Here is a 6,559-nt window from a genome sequence, read left to right as displayed (position 1 = left end):
GGTGGACAAAGAGCAAGGTGTTAAGCTAGCTAGAAAGAGCAAGCTCGATGGTTATCCTGACAGGGTATTCCAAGTAGAGGGAGCAGAAAGTACAGTGGCAGTAAAGTAGGGATGAAAATGGCAAATCCAAGCAAAAAATGAGGAGTTGTGAGTTTTGAGTTCTAATTTCACCAGAGCCTTATCAACAAGCCTTACCAAATGGATTTTTGCCAACCTGACAAGTGAAAATGGTATTTCTGTGAATGTTCATTTGTTTTTGAAAGAAGTTTTCAAATGTTGAGTGACATACATTTGTTTCTTTCCAGATAACTTTATTTTTTTTTAAATATTAGTTTTTAGGTGGACACAATATCTTTAATTTTATGTGGTGCTGAGGATCGAACCCAGCGCTTCATGCATGCTAGGCAAGCGCTCAACCACTGAGCCACACTCCAACCCCAGATAACTTTAATTTTTAATTTTAATTTTTTTTTGTGGTGCTAGGGATGGAACCCAGGGCCTGTCACATATCAGATAAGCACTCTACCACTGAACTACATCCTCAGACTCCCAGATAATTTCTATGCATATACAAACCACTCTAGATATAATCTTTCTCCTCTTCTTCCTATTTTCTTTTTCTTTTTTTTTTTAGGGGATTACTGGGCATTGAACTCAGGGGCGCTCAACCACTGAGCCACAACTCCAGCACTCCTCTTCTTATTTTTAAATAAGCAGTTGACTAATCAGTTAAACCCACATACTCCTAATTTCACTGTTTTTCGTTTTTTTTAGAGGGGATCGAACCTTGAGATAGAACCAGGGATTAAACCCAGGGGCCCTTTTATTTTTTATTTTGAGACAGGGTCTCACTAAGTTGCTTAGGGCCTTGCTTAGTTGCTGAGGCTGGCTTTAAACTTATGGTACTTCTGCCTCAGACTCCAGAGCCACTGGGATTACAAGCATTTGCCACCATGTCCAGCAAGTTTTTCATTCTTTACTGCCACTAAATATAAGCTCAGCAAAACTACTTTAATTTTTTTGTAGTTATAGATGGATGGAATGCTTTTATTTTGTTTATTTTTATGTGGTGCTGAGGATTGAACATAGTGCCTCATGCATGCTAGGCGAGTGTTATGCTGCTGAGCTACAGCCCCAACCCATCAAACCTACTATTTTGAGTGTACAGTGCTGGGGAATGATCTCAAGGCCCTGTGCATGCTAGGTACCTGCTCTACCAATGAGGAACAGCCCTAGCCCCTCTAATATCTATTTTATGCAATTTCCATTTTATGCAATTGTCTGTTTAATTCAATTTGTGAACAAAATCCTTGTGGATTTTCTTTAGATTATGTCATATTGATTCTAAAATTTGCCAATGGAAATCTAGGTGACAGTAGAATAAATATGTAAGAATAGCCAAGAATTTTTTTAAAGTTTTTTTTAATTGCTGTAGATGGACACCTACCTTTATTTTTTAAAAATTTTATGTGGTCCTGAGGATTGAACCCAATGCCTCACACATGCGAGGCAAGCGCTCTGCCACTGAGCTACAACCCCAGCCCATCAAGAATTTTTTTTAAAATTAAAGAATAATAAGATGTATTTGCCCTAATGAGTATTGAAATATGCTGGGTGTGTCAATAATCTCAGCTACTTGGGAAGTTGAAGCAAGAGGATTGCAAATTTAAGGTCATCTTGGGCAATTTATTGAGACACTGTCTCAAAAAAAGTAAAAAGAGCTGGGGATGTAACTCAATGGTAGAATACCCCAGGTTCAATCCCCAGTACCAAAACAAAAACAACCTCAAGCTGAAATATTATTTTAAAATCATTAATGGGGCTACAGTAGTGAGGTAGGCAGAATAAACCTCACTGCCAAAGATTTTCACATCCTGATCAACAGAACCTCTCAGTGTGTTAAATTACATGTAAGAGGAATTAAAGTTGCAGATGGAATTAAGGTGGCTAAACCTTAATATAGGAAGATCATCTTTTTAAAAATAATTTATTTTTTAGTTGTAGTTGGACACAATACCTTTATTTTATTTATTTTTATGTGGCGCTGAGGATCGAACCCAGGGTTGAGCACTTTGCTGCTGAGCCACATCCCCAGCCCAGGAAGATCATCTTTGATTGTGTCTTGGTGGGTCCAGTGTTATCTCAAGGGTCTTTATAAGAGGCAGGGAAATGAGAGAGTCAGAGTGGATAACAGAAGCAAGGCCAGAGGGATGTTCTATTGTTGTGTTTGAAGATGGAGGAAGAAAGCCATGAACCAAGGAATGTGGTCAGGGAAAAGCAAGGAAATGGTTTCTCTAGAAATGCAGCCCTGCAAATACCTTGCTTTTAGCCCAATGAAGTTCATATTGGGAATCTCTCTCTCTCTCTCTCTCTCTCTCTCTCTCTCTCTCTCTCTCTCTCTCTCTCTCTCTCTCTCTCTCTCTCTCTCTCGCTTTTTGGGGCAGTGCTTGGGATAGAACCTAGGGCCTCACACATGCTAGGCAAATGCTCTAACACTGAGCTATATCCACAGCCAAGTGTTGGATATCTGACCAACAGAACTGTAAGATGATATATTTGTGTAATTTTAAGTCATTTTGTATAGCAGTAGTAAAATACAAAGACATATAAAAACACATCTGTTCATGAAATAGAATAGAAAGTCTAGAAACAATCTAATTTACATACAAAACTTCAACTAACATTTCCAAACAGTGGAAATATGATGGATTATATGACAAATGATTGTATGACAAAGTGCCTATCCATCTGTAACAAAAGATTAAAGCCTTACTTCTCACCGCATAAAATAATAAAGAAAAATTAGAGGTTTAAATGCAAAAAATGAAAAGATATAAGAAACTACATGGAAGTTTAGGAAAATATTATAAATTTTACATTGGTGTAGGCACTTCTTGGCATTCCACAAAGCCTACCAGCAATAAATTGGATATATTTAAAGATGCAAAGATCGAAGCATCATCTGAGTCTGTCTCCAACCTTTGCTGTCAGGGATCTGAGTTCAGGTCATGCCTGATATTTTCCCTATTGCAACTCTGTTTCTGAATAAAATGTGTCTGATTGCTTTGAAAAAAAGTATCATCTGAGTCAAAAGACATCATAAACAACCATTTTAGAAGGCAAATTTGGGGGTAAGTGGTAAAACATGCATCAAGTGGAAAGAAACTGTCCCTAATATATAACAAACCTTTTTTTCAATCCAATAAAAGAAACTCATGCAACCCAATGTGTTCAGGGGAAAATGTGTTCAGATGCCATTAGTTCACAGTATGGAAGAAAAAGACTAAGCAATAGAAAATATGAAAGGAAAAAAAGTAAAATGCAAAATAGATTCCAGAAGTTTCATCTTGCATCTAATAGGAATTCCAGACAGAATAGAAAGAGTGTAAAGAAGACCACTTCTCAGGCACGGTGGTGCACACCTATAATCCCAGTGGCTCTGGAGCTGAGGCAGGAGGATCACAAATTCAAAGTCAGCCTTAGCAATGGTAGGGTCCTAAGCAACTCAGTGAGACTCTGTCTCTAAATAAAATATAAAATAGGGCTGGGGATGTGGCTCAGTGGTTGAGCGCCCCTGAGTTCAATCCCAGGTACCCTCCCCCCGCCCCCCCCCCCAAAAAAAGACTATTTGAAGAAATACTTTTCTAGAATTTTCTGAACTGAAGAAAGACATGAATCTTCAACTTGAACAAAGCCACCAAGTGCTAAGCATCTCTCTCTCTCTCTCTCTCTCTCTCTCTCTCTCTCTCTCTCTCCCCTCATACACACACACACACACACACACACACACACACACACACAGAGAATAAAATCTTCAGCATGAAGATAAAATCCTAAGGGATTAAGATAAAATCCTGAAAAGTGCTACTCAGGAGGCTGAAGCAGTAGAATTGCTTAAATCCAGGAGTTCAAGGTCAACTCGGGCAACAGAGTGACACTGATCTCAAAAGAGGTGGGAAATGAAGTTCATGGCAGAATAGGTAAAAGCACTGGCATTTTATAGCTTAATCTTGGGAGCCAGAATGCATGGTGTCAAATTCTTTTTTTTGGAGGGGAGGGTATCAAGGATTGAACTCAGGGGCACTCAACCACTGAGCCACATCCGTAGCCCTACTTTGTATTTTATTTAGAGTCAGGGTCTCACTGAGTTGCTTAGCACTTCACTGTTGTTGTGGCTGGCTTTGAACTTGTGGTCCTCCTGTCTCAGCCTCCTGAGCTGTTGGGATTACAAGCATATGCCACTGCGTCCAGCACATGGGGTCAAATTCTGACTTCTCAACCTGCTAGCTGTTACCATGTGTAAATCACATGACCTTTCTATGTCTGAGCCTACTAAACTAGGGATAACTACACTATGAACTAATTAGATTGTTATGAGTAAATGAGTTAATACACGTAAAGCACTTAGAATAGCACTTGTCACCTAGTAAGTTCTCTATATTTTAGCTATTATTGTCCTTAATTTTGGAACATTAACATGGGTACATTAATTCATAGTGAGTTTGTAAGCTCATAAAATGTGTAGCCCTGGCCAGGCGTGGTGGCCCATGCCTATAATCACAGTGGCTCTGGAAGGTGAGGCAGGAGGATCGCAAGTTCAAAGCCAACATCAGCAAAAGTGAGGTGCTAAGCAACTCAGTGAGACCCTGTCTCTAAATAAAGATACAAAATAGGGCTGAGGATGTGGCTCAGTGGTTGAATGCCCCTGAGTTCAATCCCTGGAACCCCTACCATCAAAAAAAGTACACTCCTCCAAGACTGGCCAGTTATTCCTTTCCCATCCACTGTCCACTCTCCAAGCTGGGCTATTACAACAAATATCTCATCCCTAGAATCCTTACCCATTCTTGTTTGGTGGCTAAAGGCAGAAGTTCTGGAAACTTCCTTAGGGAGTCATAAGCTAGGGAAGAGATAGGATTGGCTGTGCTCAGCTCAGAAGCTCTCTACCCTAAGAAATACCAACCCCCAAACCCTTGAACTCACACAGGGTGTGTGGGCTTACACATCTTCCCAGGAACAAATAGTTATATATAAGAACTATTATAGAAGTTGAATATGAAAAAGTTAATTGTTCAAATAAATAATTCAATGGACTTGAATTATATGCCAATCCCCAATACCAAAGGGTGAATGTTTTCTCTGATATGTGGAAGCTAACTCACAATAAGGGGTGGGGAGGAAGAATAGAAGTTCAGAGGATTAGACAAAGGGGAATGAATGGAAGGGAGGGGGAATGAGAATAGGAAAGAGAGTAGAATGAGTCTTACACAACTTTCCTATGTTTATATACAAATGAACCATAGTAAATCCCACCATCATGTATATCCATAAGACTGGAGCCCTAATTAGAAAACTATGTATTCCATGCATGTATAATTTTAGTGAAATGGACTCTACTGTCATGCAGAACTAACAAGAACTAATAAAAATTGGACTTTAAAAATGGATGCAGTTGAAAGCCAATTATGGGACTGAAGAAAGGTCTAAAGAACTTTTATGAGGCTGGGGTTGTGGCTCCATGGTAAAGCTCTTGCTTAGCACATGTAGAGCACTGGGTTCTATCCTCAGCACCACATAAATATAAATAAACAGAATAAAGGTATTGTGTGTGTGTTTGTGTGTATATGTGTATTTATACCACACACACACATATATAAAGGAAATTTTATAAAATTCATCAGGTCTGGGCACTGTGGTTCACACCTGTAATCCCAGTTGGGGCGGGATGATTGCAACTTTGAGATCAGCATCAGCAACTTAATGAAACACTGTCTATATATAAATGAATGAATGAATGAATGAATGAATGAAATGGATTGGGAATGTAGCTCAGTAGTAGAGTGCCCCTGGGTTCTCCAGTACTAGTGGGAAAAAACAAATTCAGGCATGGTGGCCCTCGTGTATAATCCCAATAATTTGGGAGGCTATGGTAGGAGAATCACAAGTATGAGGTTAGTGTAGCAATTTTTTGAGACCTTGTCTCAAAATAAAAAGGGCTGGGGTGGGCTGGGGTTGTGGCTCATTGGTGGAGTGCTTACCTAGCATGCATGAGACACTGGTTGGATCCTCAGCACCATATAAAAATAAAATAAAGGTATTGTGTCTACCTATAACACACACACACACACACACACACACACACACTACAGGTATAGCTGAGCGGTCAAGGGCCTCCTCTCAGTTCAAGTGCCAGTGTTGGGGGGAAAAATAATCAGAAATGGATAGAAATGGAATAAATGAAGGGAAAATTAATTAATAGGGAGAATAGAATTAGTAATATCAAAATTCATTGAATAGTAGCCCCATAAGAAGAAAATACACTGACTAGAAAAGAGGGATACTAAATAATAAATCAGAATTTCTCAGATTTAGACAACCAACTTCAGATCTAAGTGGATTGAGATCATAGCATGCCGAACCAGAAAACACACACCCTAGATACAATGAAATTAAAATTATGACAAATGTGACAAATTAAGAAAAGTTATTTTAAAAACTACCAGAGATAGCTGGGGATGTAGCCCAGTGGAAGAGTCTGTGATTAACATGTGAGAGGCCA

The sequence above is a fragment of the Ictidomys tridecemlineatus genome, chromosome X (assembly GCF_052094955.1).
Source record: "Ictidomys tridecemlineatus isolate mIctTri1 chromosome X, mIctTri1.hap1, whole genome shotgun sequence".
Classification (NCBI taxonomy): domain Eukaryota; kingdom Metazoa; phylum Chordata; class Mammalia; order Rodentia; family Sciuridae; genus Ictidomys; species Ictidomys tridecemlineatus.
The sequence above is the reverse complement of the archived record's forward strand: the minus strand, read 5'-3'. Positions refer to the sequence as shown.